Raw genomic sequence first — 14,834 nt, 5'->3', positions numbered from 1 at the left:
AGAAGTGGGATATAAATATGCGTCATCACATATTCTGTATTTACTATTTGTTTTACAATAACTCAAAAGAAATGTCATACAAAATCCAAGTTTAAATAGGAACAATGTTATTGTGTGGGTTGTGGCATCCATCTGTTGGATGTCCAGGTGACGTTATCTAGTGACTCAGTTAATTCAGATTCTATTTGTACAAAGTAGGTCGTAGGTGAATAGTGAAGAGCAGTGAGGAATTGTTAATTTTAAAGAAACAGATAAAGTTTTACTCATTATGGATATGGCTATGGGATGGACAAGCTGTTTCCTTTTAAACGACCTCTGGAATCAACAATAAACACCGAATACATTACCATGCCCGTTTTCAGAATAATGGCCAGTGTCTGAAATGTATCTTTTATAAATGGAAGTGGCATGAAGTGGATGTGGAGAATCGAAAGGCACTGGACAGAATCAGCTGTAAACAAATCAAACAGCTGTTTAGCAGTTTATTCAATAGAGGTATGCACACAGGGGAATGCTCTAAGAAATAATTCAAATATACAGGGCGGGATTCTCCGTCGGCTGACGCAGAAACGCGATTGGGTGGAGAATCGGTTTTGATGCCGAAGTCATGGCGGGCGCCGGTTTCATTCCAAATCGCAATTCTCCAGTGCCTCGACAGCGGCATCAATGCATTCAAGAATGCATGTACAGTAAACACCATTAGCGGGCCTGACGCGGTATTCTCCGGGGCCTCCGCGATTCTCCATCTCCACTGGGGCGGATTACTGACAGCGAAGTTCACTTGTGCTTTTAAAAAACGTGAACCAGGCGCCGTGGCTGATGAGGGAGAGAGGGGGTACGGAAAGTGTACAACATCGCCATAGTTTGCTGACAGTCGTGCCGCTGGCCGGGAGACCTCTGCCAAGACTGGGGGGAGTAGCGGGGGGTGGCCAGGAGGCTGGCTGTAGGGTCGGGGTGGACGGGCATGGAACGCCATTTCCGTAATTTGCAAGGCAGCCATGCTGATGTGCATGCTGCTGACTGCCCACTGTGAACCTAGGGCCACAGGTGGTATGGGGCTCCACCCAGGGCACCCCCCTAGGTGCCCACTGGCCCCAGCCGACCCATCAGCGTGATGGGTGCACTCCAACGCAACCAGTGCCATCTTGTTGGCTGGGATGAGTATGGGTGGGGTTTGCAATGTGTATATGCGGCTGCAGCTTGTCAGCCTCCCCGAGTGTCAATCACGGATTCGGCAAATCCTGCACCGTTTCTCATTGGAATTGATTGTGTTCCTCGTGGCGCCGGGACTAGCCCCTCAACAGTCGCTGAATCGGTCCAGGTGCAGTGCTAGATTTGCTATCGTGGAACTCCATGAATCCTGCCTCAGCGTCAACACTCAGTCTGAGAAACAGAGAATCCAGCCGACAGTTTCCATCAGTTATTTGTACTATCTCAGCATTACCTCACTATGCTCTTATATTGATTGTCTGGTTCAAGACGTCCATAATTACAGATGAGTTTACAAAATAATTCTGGAATTACCTGACCTTTAGCACAAACATTATCTGCAATTTAGTGTTATGGGTCCGGGTTTACAGAACCCCAAAGTGTTTCATGGAGTTCAACCGACCCACAACTTTTAATAGATTGTGGTGTGCGAAGCACACAGCGTACTCTCCAGGTGCGATACAGCAATTATGGACAAATGGTTTTTAAAACAAAACAATGTTTATTCTATGAACTCAATTTAACCTTTTAAAAACAAACATTGAATATCTTAACACCCATTACTTCAAAGATAACCCCAAAAGACTACAACACTAAATAATCCATCAAACTGTTCCTTTAAACATCCAAAAGATTTCAAACCTTCAAAAACAGACATGAGGTTACATTCAATATATTTATGGTCTTTGGATTTACAGACATCAACAGACCAGCTCTGTGTTTTCTTCCTGCAGCTCTCAGCAAAACACACAGACACTCCCAGCTGCCTCCTCAAAACTGAAACCAAAAAGCAGAAGTGAGCTCAGCTCCCCCCATCCTCTGGCATCACTTCAGTAATATGATTAGCTCCATTTCTTAAAGGTACATTGCTTAAACATCCATTTCTTAAAGGTACTCTCACATGACACCTCCCCCAAGAAAAAAAAATAAACCATCAACTTCAAGATGGTTTCATTTTTCACCTTTGCACCATCAATTAAGACATGCACACAGTAAAAACACTTTACCGGTTCAAAAAAAAGCAACACACGCAAACAGGTATGATAATATAGTCCATTTTTGTTTTCCGTTCTTCTTCCTCCAACCAAAATCCTTCTCGATTAACAATCTCTTTGAACAAGAAAGTCTCTGCACGATCCATACATTCCTCTGCGCCTTGACATTTCTCTTTAAAGTTAGATACTTCAGTTCAATCTGATCACAGAGTCCCTTACAATTCTCCAATACATGCGTATTGGTTATCACAGCTTTCAGGCAGTCAAATGCATGTTGAAACTCCGCTGTCCATTGAAATTTTCTTATACATTTCTTCAGCAAATCCGTCAGTGGAGCTGTTTGTTTGATTGGAACAGCATTTCCCACATCTACATCATGTATAGCCATTTTAGTACTTCCCAATTTATCTCCACAAACTTGCCCAAGTGATATCAATAACTCTTTCAGGTCAGATCGTTTTTCCTCTGGAAGATAACTCAACAATTTATCCCAATTTTTAAGAACACCCTCATTTTCCAATTTAATTTGAGGTATGTCAAATTAGTTTATTACAGTGAAAACATTTGAAACTTTTCATTTCTTTTCCACCCTCCTGGATTTCTTTTTTAATCTGAGGTATACTCTCCTTATTATCTCCCATCAGATCACCTTTACCTTTATCACTTGAGTATTTCACATGTCCCCAATTTCTATCAATCGCAGGCTGAAACTGATGTCGGAAACCAAGCTTTGATTTATGAACTAATTCATAATCATCTGTCATTTCTGCTGCTAACCGTACAGTTTTAACCCTCTGCTCTTCCACATGAGTTCTCACTACATCAGGAATTGAATTTTTAAACTCCTCCAAAAGTATAATTTCTCTGAGAGCTTCATACGTTTGATCTATTTTCAAAGCCCTTATCCACCTATCAAAATTACTCTGTTTGAGCCTTTCAAACTCCATGTATGTTTGACCAAATTCTTTCCTTAAATTTCTAAACCTTCGTCTGTAGGCTTCAGGCACTAGTTCATATGCACCCAAGATGGATTTTTTCACCTCCTCATACGTCCCAGATACCTCCTCCGGTAGTGATGCAAACACTTCACTAGCTCTACCTACCAGCTTTGTTTGAATCAGTAATACCCACATGTCCTGTGGCCATTTCATTTGATAAGCTACCTTCGCAAATGAAATGAAAAAGGCTTCTACCTCCTTCTCATCAAACCTTGGAAATGCTTGGACATATTTAAATAGATTCCCACCAAGTCTTCGACTATGACGCTCTTTCTCACTATCCTCATCATTATCATCCAACTGTATGTTTCCCTTTACATCTGCCAATTTTAACTGACTGTCATGTTTCATGGCCATTTTCTGAAGTTCAAACTCTCTCTCTTTATCTTTTTACCTGATCTGTATCTCCCTTTCTCTTTCTTTTTGTTCTGCTTGGGCTATTCTTTCTTTTCTCCTTTCTTCTCTCTCCTTTTCTTTTTCCTCTCGCTCTCTTTCTTTTTTCTCTCTACCTGTTTCGCATTCAAGCTGCTTTAATTCTTTCTCATGTTTCATTTGTTTAATTTGCAACTGAATTTTTGCCATTTCCAATGAATCAAACTGTATCTCAGGCAACTTTAAATGCTTAACCACCGCCATAATTACCTCATCTTTTCGCATTTTATCAGGTAATGTTAACTGCAATGTTTTTGCCAAGTCTAACAGTCTGCTTGTAATCTCTGTCCATAAGGTACTGCGTGTGACCGTCTCCACCCCCAAAAACCTCTGAGCGTCTGAAAGAGCCATTTTTCACAACACACTCCCCACTTAAACTAAAATACCACACCTGAAAAGCAACCACAATATGCTCACCCCTCACTGTCTTTAAGTTCACTAAGCCAATCCAATAGATAGACTTTTATCCCCCTTGAGCCCCCAATTGTTATGGGTCCGGGTTTACAGAATCCTAAAGTGTTTCATGGAGTTCAACCGACCCACAACTTTTAATAGATTGTGGTGTGGGAAGCACACGGCTTACTCTCCAGGTGTGATACAGCAATTATGGACAAATGGTTTTTAAAACAAAACAATGTTTATTCTATGAACTCAATTTAACCTTTTAAAAAGAACCATTGAATATCTTAACACCCATTACTTCAAAGATAACTCCAAAAGACTGCCACACTAAATAATCCATCAAACTGTTCCTTTAAACATCCAAAAGACTTCAAACCTTCAAAAACAGTTATGAGGTCACATTCAATATATTTATAGTCTTTGGATTGCAGACATCAACAGGCCTGCTCTGTGTTTTCTTCCTGCAGCTCGCAGCAAAACACACAGACACTCCCAGCTGCTTTCTCAAACTGAAACTCAAAAAGCAGAAGTGAGCTCAGCTCCCCCCACCCTCTGAGATCACTTCAGTAATATGATCAGCTCCATTTCTTAAAGGTACATCCATTTTTTAAAGGTACTCTCACATGACATTAGTGAATCACAAATGTTGCCTTACCTATTCTGATGATTTACTACATTGTCCAGTCACCTGTTTGGTGACTTAGTCTGGCCCTGGTTCCTTGAACTTATCATGGCCTGACCCATAGGCCAGTCATCAGCTTCCTGGCCTGACCAAAATATCACATTCCCTACGACATCTACTCTAATGTTTTCTTTACTGCAAATACTTTTAAAACTTAAACCAGCAACTTTGTCAATCCTGGCTGAACCCATGATAGACCATGACGCATCCCTTCAAAATGGAGACAAAAAGAGATAACTGGAAAGAAGACGATTACGTATGGAGGTGTGTTTTCATTACAGAATACACCACAACAAACTTGCTTTGATGTGGCTCAAGCAATGCTTACACTTGGTTTATAAGTTAACAGTCTGTAAAAGTCACCATAGCATTGACTTTTGTTTCCAATAATTACATACATACATTGAATTTTATATATATATTTTCAACATTCAATTCACCTTGACTATAGGTGAAAATGTAAAAATCAAAATATTCACAAAGTAAGAACAATAATAGAAAAGCAGAAAATAACTAATAGATTAAATAGAGGCATATGAACAACAAACCTTCATTAATTTAAAACCCTCCTATTATTCTGCATCAAATATTTTTGTCCAGGGTGCTGTACTGATAATTTACATGTAGGCATTCAAGTAAAATAATTCAACTCGTTCTCTGTGGTATGCAGTTCTAAATTTGTGCTTATTATAAGAACTGAAAAAGTGACATTAGAAGTTTAATATGTGCCCAATAGCTTTTTATTGCCATCATCAAGCTCACACTTTGTACGATTTTGCTTCCTGATGTATCTGCATACATACATACGTATGTACATACATACATATGCACATACATACATACGCACATACATTCATTCACACACATATACACATACACACACACATACACATATACATACGCACATACATACACACATACACGCATACATACGTACATATATACAAGTACTCAGAAAATCTATAGATTATATGGTTTTTATCATTGGAATATTTGCGGTACCAATTATCTAATGGCGACAATCTGCAAAATAATAAAAGGCAAAAGTTTGAAACCTTGGTATTTGCCTAATCCTAAACCACAGAAATTGTTAATGGTTCCAATCACAATTTGAAATTTTGTTCATTTGTAAATATGTTGGGACCCTTCACAATGATGTGCAGTATGGTAAATGTGTTTCCCTTTAGGTTAAGATTAAAGCCTTGGGCATGGGATATAGAAGAGGTCTCACAGAACATATAGAGTCCATGTCCAGCCATTTTTAAGAGATCTGAAATTACTTGTGATTTGTTATGTTGTAGGTGTAACATAAGCGGCTTCCTTGTGGTGCACTTGACAAAGGAAGGTTCAGACGTGGAGATAACTTCAACACGTTTATTAAACTATTTACACTTCTATTACTAGGGTTCAACACTACTGCTAATCCTACTATAGCTACCCAGACTGACTAACCAATTGCTGCAATCCACGTGGTGGGTGTGATATTGAATCAACCCTGTGTCTCTACTCACTGAGTGTCTCCACTGGAAAGAGGCAGATCATGTGTGTGGTGTCCTTTATATATGGGTTGGTGTAATGCCCCCCTGTGGTCGAGTCACCTCCGTGTGCATCGTGAATGTCCATTGGTCGTGTCCTATCTAACTGGTCTATTGGTTGAGTGTATGTGTGTGTGTCATGTCTTTGGTGCTCCCTCTAGTGTCTAGCCAGCCTACATGCATTTACATTGATGCACATCACCACAACTTGTGTGTGAAATATCTTCTGGTTTTCATTAAAATGTATTTTTGCTTCATGTGTTTGTTGTTTCAGCAATATTTTTTGGAGGGTTTTCAGAAAATATTTTTTAAGAAGTTGTGTCTATTTATATATAAAGTAGGCCTTTTCAGATCAAGTTGTGAAATTTCTGTTTTCAATACTGCCCTTGAAGCCATCATAGCAATTTGAGAGTTGGTAACAACACACCTGGCACTCAACAAGTTACCCAATATAGTCACACACAGAGATAGTAGTACTATGCCATATGTCATAATGGAATGTACATTTTATTCTAAAATAGAATGAGCATCCTCCTTATTTCTCCTTCTGTCCTCCACCTCAGCATGGATCACAGAGTTAGTTTGAACTGAGTAGGCAGGAATGCATTCTTCATCCTTCTTTTGTGTCCTTTTTTCTTCTGGAGAGTTGCCTGTAAAACACAAGCACATTTGAATGTCAAAACAACTGACGTTCAGCAGCTGTTACAATAAAGGACTCAAAAATCCAGTGACAGACTCGTTTGGGCAATTGTTCAGCTGCTGGCCATGTCTCAGCTTCTTCAGCTCTGGAAATGGAGTATGTCACAGATTGAGGACTAAGCAAAGAGGAGAAAGAATTAGCATTAGGGATCCTACTAGTTGCACTCAGCATATTCCCAATCACCTGATATTGATCTATGAAAGGTGAACGGAAATAATGAAACACAAGGTGCAGTATCCTACTGTGATGATTGGAAGACTTTAGGAATATTGGATAATAAGTATTGGCCAATTTAAGGGTTTAAAGCTTGGGGTTAACCTATGTTTGACTGCAGTGGTCATGTTTTTTGTTAAATAATTCTGTTTAGCAGGGCCTGGGTGCTTTTAGCAGCCAGAAGGTGAAATTGACAAAGGAATGTGATTTTCATTTTGGGCTAATTGACTGTGGTTTGACTGGGAAAGTCCCTGGATAGTCAATGTGCTTCGAAGCCTGCAGAGATAATTTGTTTTTTAGTTTGGGGAGATGAGATAATTGCTGGGTGGAGACAAGGAATGCAGAGAGATATGTTGGAAAGCTTTAGAGAGGCACTTTTTTTGGAGAAGCTTTGGAGAGAGGAGTTGAACTCTGATTTGCCTGATGCTGAGTCCATAATTCTCCCACAGTAAGATAGATTGAGAGCAGTACGATTCCTTTCTTGTTTAATGGGAAATTGAGTAGTGGTGTTTAAGGGGTAATTATAAGTTGTTCGAAGTTAAAAGGTTTAATACTATATTCAGAATCAAGTTTTGTTTTTAAAAATACCAAAGCCCGATTTCCTCATGCAATCACTCCTGGAGTGAATCATTCTTACCGCACAGTCTTACAAATAAACTAAAATATTGGGGTTTCGGTCCAGTATCCTAGCCACTGTTGGGGTCTGGGCTGGGATTGTAATACTACATGAATAGCCAAAGCCAAAACCCATGAGCTACAGTTTATTTTCTTTTGAATGCTAGAAGGATAAACTGTGACAGCATTTTCCATAACGAATAATTAATTTCATTTTGAATGCTATTTCTTCCAGTAATCTTCCAAAGTACTTTCCCAATTTGAGATACGTAGTTTGTAACATACAATTGAACATTATTTTCATCCGTCTTGCCAATGCAGCTAATGTGCTTGTGTTGCATTCATCTTCAGCTACTTAATGGACGTTTAAGCCATCTATTAACACATAGACATTATAAGAGCAAGGAGAAGAATTTTTTATCAACATTTTAAGTATTCATACAATTACATTTACAACAGCAATTTTAAGACTTGGCTTAAATCACAATTTTGCTTTTGTGTAGTAATAACGGCTCTGGAGGTGGGTAGCTCAAATTGGAAATGTTATTATCATGAGTAAGCTTACATTAACACTGCAGTGAAAAGCCCCGCGTCGTCACATTCTGGCGCCTGTTCGGGTACACAGAGGGGGAATTCAGGATGTCCAAATTACCTACCAGCATGTCCTTCGGGACTTGTGGGAGGAAACTGGCGCACCCGGAGGAAACCCACGCAGACATGGGGAGAACGTGCAGACTCCACACAGACAGTGACCCAAGCCGTGAATCGAACCTAGGACCCTGGCGCTGTGAAGCAACAGTGCTAACCATTGTGGTACCATGCTGACTCATTTTGGTAAAAGTGATCCCGAACTGCAATATATTTGCGCTGAAGTGCAGTGCAGTGGGCTGGGTGAGGGACGGAGTCGGACCCATGAATGCTGGAAGCAGAGCTTGGAGAGCCATGGGGCAGGCAATTACCGGGACGAGCTCGGTTCTTTGGGCCTGTGTCCCAATTGTTGCAGAGGATTTTAGGAGCTGTAGCCCTCACACAATTGTTCTCCCGCTGATGGCAACTAATATAGTCAATGCCAACTCGATATCCACCATATGTGGATGTTAGCAGCTATGAGGAATGAAATAAAATATACTTTTTCCTGGCGGCATGGGATGGCTATAATGGGAAGTCCTAATGGGCAGCAGCGGAACCGACAATCCCACTGCCAATGACGGCGTTTGGCTGGGGAGGTGGACATTTCACCCCATAGACTTGGTAGTGAGAATTCTCTCATTCATAAAAGCATTCAATGCGTTCCAATCTCTTCTAATTGTTAATCTCTTATAAAAACAATATAAACTCTGTACATACCCCTAATCTTTTCATCAGCTCTTTAAGCTGTCAGTAATATTCCACTGAGATAATTGTAGCTTTTGAAACTCAGCTGTGCATTCATAATGTATAGCACTTAGGGAAATGTTAAACTGCTTGAACAGTGGTGCACCAGCTGGCCTGTCAATCAAAGCAGTCCAGCAGAGGTTTATTTTTAACAATTACTGACAGCGGCAGTCAATTTACTTTTACGGTTAAAGAGTGAGGGATTTAAAAGTTTCAGATCATGATAATTAAACAGATCTTAACCCCTTTTAAGAGCATTTACGTCTACTCCATAAACCTGTGACTCCCACACTGTGATTTAAGGCTCTTCCAACAGCCAAAATGGGATCTTTTTGAAGTCAGTACTATGTTCAAATAGTTTGGGTTTCACTCTTGTTGATTTACACCTCACACCCTTTCTCCTGCTGGTAAAAATTGTATCTGTCAGAAATAGGGGCGGGACTTCTGCATCCAGGTCCCGTCTGCCTTTTTTAAAGATCCATTGTGTCTTCCTGACTTCAGGAAAATCTGGACTTGTATATTATATAGCTCCACTATACATGAATGCAATCATAGAAGCTGCTGGAAAATGGAACAAATATCAAATGTTTCTGTATAATTAGTTAGTTTTCTATTTTAAAAATATGAACAATATTTGGTTGCAGATAATTAAAAACAAAGGGAACATACTTTACTCATACAGAACTGAGCTCAGAGGTACACAACATATTAATAGCTGGTGGAAATGAAATTCAACATTTCAAACATGTATTTTCATAAACAGTCAGCAGATATGTGGGAGTGTATTACAAGACAGAAATGTAACAGTTTTATTGAAATATTGGAAAGGGGAAAGACAAGTACTTTCCAGATGAATACCTCCTTACTACTGCTCAAACCCAATGGAAACTGGAGGAGCGGCACCTCATCTTCTGATTCGGCATGTTACAGCTCTCAGTACTCAACATTGAGGTCAACAACTTTGGACTGTGACCTTCCACTCCATCTTTATCTTTGCTTTATATCCCAAACATTATTTTCCCATGGCTACCCCTCTCTCCCACTGGGCCATCTGTCACTTGTTCTCATGTTTTGTTACATCTTTGTTGCAATCTCTCCCATTTCCCATTAATCACTGTTCTACCTCTTCCATCCCCTCTTACATATAACCACAATCTTCCCTCTCTTTAGTTCTGAAGAAGGATAATGCAGACTCAAAACATTAACTCTGTTTCTCTCTCCTTACGGATGCTGCCAGACCTGCTGAGTTTTCCCAGATTTCTGTTTCAGATTCCAGCATCTGCAGTATTTTGCTATTTTACCTCCTCACTACTATTGAGTGCCTTTGAAGCAAAATTATACATAATAATCTTAAGAACAAAACTTTCGTGCCAAGGGATCCTCTCATTTAATTTGGTGGCATTGCCTGTTTTATGAGGGTGAGGGCTGAACCTTTCTCTTTAACAATTGACTTCCAGCATGATTCCCGTCCGGAGAAAGCCGATAGCAATACATAGAAATGTTAGCTCATTAGTATTGAATATCAATCCGAATCAAATCAACTCTGAAATTACAACAATAAACAGTGCCTCTGCATTGTCAGTCCACCTCTTCCTTCCCACAATCACACCTGAGTACAAACTTTCCAAACAGAGTGGGCGGGATTCCCCAGTCTACGACACCGAAATCACGTTCGGCGATCAGCCGGAGAATCCCAGTTGGTGCCATTATCGGGGGCGGCGCTGCTTTTGCGATGCTTCGCCCGCTTCCAAAATGGCGTAGTCACAGACTATGCCGCACGCCGAAGGCCTCAGGAGGCCTTCCCCCGATGCTCTATCCCCGATGGGCCGAGTATTTTATTTCAGGAACTCAGCATGGCGGTTGCAGACTAAGTCCAGGGCCGCCACAGTCAGGGGGGAGCCGATCCGTGGGCAGGAGGGGCTTTGGCAGCGGCTGGGGGAACTGGTGCGGGGTGGTCCGGGGGTGGCAAGCCTGGCCAAAGGGGGTCACGATTTGGCAGGCTGGGTCCACGCGCGGCCGGCGCCATGTTGCATTGTGCTGCCACTGCAGGGCACCGCCGTGCGCATGTGCAGCAACGGATCCAGCAATTCTCCAGCCATATCTGCAGCTAGAGCCGGGCGGGCTTTACGCTGTGTGCCTGCTAGCCCCCCACCAGACGGAGTCAGCACATAGTCTCCCAAACGGAGAATCCAGTCCAGTAACTCTATGGGTGGGATTATCTGGTGTTTCTTGGCGGTGCGGCATTCGATGGTGGCGGAATTCTGTCTTTCCGCCGCTTGTCAATAGGATTTCTGATTGAAGCCACCCTATGCCGCCAGGAACCCACAGACGGAGTGCGTTGCCAGCAGGAAAAGGGAATCCCGACGACCCAGAGAATTCTGACCTATAGCACTTTTTAATAAAGAGTTTTGGTTGTCAAAGTCTTCAAATGGCATAACTTTTTAATTTGCATCTTTCCCCAAATGTTTATGGTATAATCTGCACTCTGTTCTGAGACCTGGAACAAAGTTCGGTAACGGTATGAAGAATTTGATTGAAGGAAAGATAACAGCAGACATTTACCAGGGAAGCTCCACTGGGTTCAGCAGAAGCTCTAATTGGAATGCAGCATGAATTCTTCGTGATGCATAACTGTTTTTAGTTTGCATCGGAATTTAGAGCATAATCCTAATGTAGAATCACAGAATTCAGAATGCGGAAGGAGGCCATTCGGCCCATCAAGTCTGCACCGGCCCTTAGAAAGAGCACCCTACCTAAGCCCAGAACTCCACCCTATCCCTGTATCCCCGCAACCCCACCTGACCTTTTTTTTTGGACACTAAGGCCAATTTAACATAGCCAATCCACCTAACGTGCACATCTTTGGACTGAGGGAGGAAACTGGAGCACCCGGAGGAAACCCACGCACACACGGGGAGGACATGCAGACTCCACACAGACAGTGACCCAAGCTGGGAATCGAACCTGGGACCCTGGAACTGTGAAGCAACTGTGCTAACCACTGTGCTACTGTGCCTCCCACGGTAAATAGATCAGGGTCTGGATTCTCTGAATTGAAGACTGAGTGCTGACACCGTGTGCGTGGGAACAGCAGAATAAACAATGCAAAAGCTGCACCGAACCACCGTCTGGTGGGGGGCTAGCAGCCGCGCAGCGTAACCCCCTCCCAGCTTTACCCACGGATAGAGTAGGAAAATTGCTGTGTCCGTGGACTGCCAAAACCTAGCCCCCGTAACCACCCTCGTCACCCCCGGACCACCCTCCACCAGTCCCCCCAGCCCCCAACAAAGGCCCCCCAGCCAGCAGAACAGCTCCCCTTCCTGACTGTGTCGGCGCTGGACTCAGTCCGCAGCCGCCACGCCGGGTTCACAGAAAAAAAGGATAAGTGTTCCACGCCGTCGGGATCTCGGCACATCGGGGGCAGAGCATCGGGGGAGGGCTCAGGTGATGTCATGAGGCTGTCCATATGGCGTGTGGCATACTCGATACGCCGTTTTTGAGGGGGCGGAGCATCGCAAAAGCGGCGCTGCCCCAATTTCGGCACAAACGGGGATTCTCCGGCCGATCGCCGAACGCGAATTCGGAGCCGGCGACCAGAGAATCCCATCATGTATTTTTTAAAATTTAGTGCATTTATTTTTTTCAAACAGAATGAGAAAGAAATTGACATGTACTGATCTGACCCCCCCCAAAGCCTGTTCACCATTTACAAGGCACTAATCAGGATTGTAATGGAATATTCTCCACTTTCCTGGATGGGTGCAGCTCCAACAACACTCAAGACATTATACAGGACAAAGCAGCCCGCTTGATTGCTCCTCCTTCCGCAAACATTCAAACCCTCCACCACCGATGAACGGTAGCAGGCGTTTGTACCATCTACAAGGTGCACTGCAGGAACTCACCAAGGTTTCTCAGGCAGCGCCTTCCAAACCTACGACTGCCACTATCTAGAAGAACAAGAGCAGCAGATACCTGGGAACACCACCACCTGGAGGTTCCTCTCCAAGTCACTCACCACTCTGACTTGGAAATAGATCGCCGTTCTGTTACTGTCACTGGGTCAAAATCCTGGAATGTCCTCCCCAACAGCACCGTGGGTGTACCTACAACTGAGAGACTGCAGCAGTTCAAGAAGTCAGCTGACTTCCTCCTTCTCAAGGGCAATTAGGGATGGGAAAAAAATAGTGGCCTAGCCAGTGATGCCGACATACCGTAAAGGAGTAAAATAAATTCTTCCAAATCTCATTCCGGTCTCGTTTGGAGGAGAGGTAGGCTTGGTTTTTCGGCTCGGAGTTAAAATTCTGTGTTTCCTGTACTTCGGAATCTCCATCTGATTCGCTTTTGGTGCTCTCTGGAGTCAAATGTTTCCTTAAAAACAACCCATACACGTTGTTCCAACACCATAGGCTTGCCCCATTCCTTACAGTGGGAGTGGTCACGCCATTACTTCATTATGAACACCAGTTTCCTATTTCCTTAAGGTCTACCAGTAACTCTCTGGGAGTTGAGAGTGTCTCTCCATTCTGTTGGAATATTGCCCATCCATAAGCTCAACCTGCAGTTTGGCTTTCATTGCCATGCTATTCTTTCCTGTACCCTCTGGAACTTCTATTGGAAATTGCTGTTTCGTTGCCTCAGTGTTCCCCGGTTGTGTGACAGCAACCTTTGGAGCTTGAGGCTGGGGCTCTTCTGTTCTGTTGCTGGTTATTCTTATGTCTAACTTCCACTCAAAGTATAGAGGGAATTATCTGAAAGTTTAGCTGGTCTGACCAATGAGGAGCTTTCTACTGCTTGCAAGGAATTTAAACAAACCGACTCTGTAATGAGTGAGGACAATTTGGAGCTGAAGTCCAAACCCAGAATCTCTTCACTTGAATCTCTCGGAAACCTGCAATTTCTGTGCCATTGATTGTAAAGGTTGTTTTGACATCTTCTGTCGTTTTGAGAAAGTTAAGGGCAAGACAGACATGCCTGCTTAAGTGAGAAAAGGAGTGGGTTTCGGATGATGTGTAAAATTTATAATAGTTGCTCGTTGCCACGCTGGAGTGATTCTAGGATCATGCCTATAATGGAAGCCGGATTCCTGCAGGGCCATAGAGCAGTGTACTTGTCGTTCGCAGCCAGAGGGCCTTCAGCTACGACCCGTTATCTGAGAAGACCATAACATTGGCTTCCATGTCTAATTTGAAGTTGGTAAGGTGCCTGTGTACAGAAATATCAGTATTCTGAAAGGAGAATCCGGGATGCTTGATCTCACACACAAGTTGCACGGTTCAACTTCTTCCTAGTGCGGTACCTCAACCTCTTGGACTGTTTTGGGATCCCCACATGTCTCAATGACTTAGACTTGCACAGTTTCCCAGGTATTCCAGCTGGTTGAAGTTGAAACATTGCACAGAGATTGCTGGACATTGTTCTTTCCTGTGAAGCCTTTTGGTTCCACCATGCTGACATTGTCTACCACCATTGTGTGTTCTGTTTGGATATTTAAAGATTACACTGCAGCAACTGTTGTTTCAAAGTTTCTTCCTGGGCTTGTTGGGTTTAGGCGCGCTCCCGTGATGATCGGGGACTTGACCTCACAAGGATCAATTTCTTGCAGTGAATTTTTAAATCTCCGGTCCCTCAGCCGTGTGTTTCACGGCTGTGTGCCATTCGCTCGCACAGGGATTCTCT

This window comes from Scyliorhinus torazame, chromosome 1 (genome assembly GCF_047496885.1).
Source record: "Scyliorhinus torazame isolate Kashiwa2021f chromosome 1, sScyTor2.1, whole genome shotgun sequence".
Lineage (NCBI taxonomy): Eukaryota > Metazoa > Chordata > Chondrichthyes > Carcharhiniformes > Scyliorhinidae > Scyliorhinus > Scyliorhinus torazame.
The sequence above is the reverse complement of the archived record's forward strand: the minus strand, read 5'-3'. Positions refer to the sequence as shown.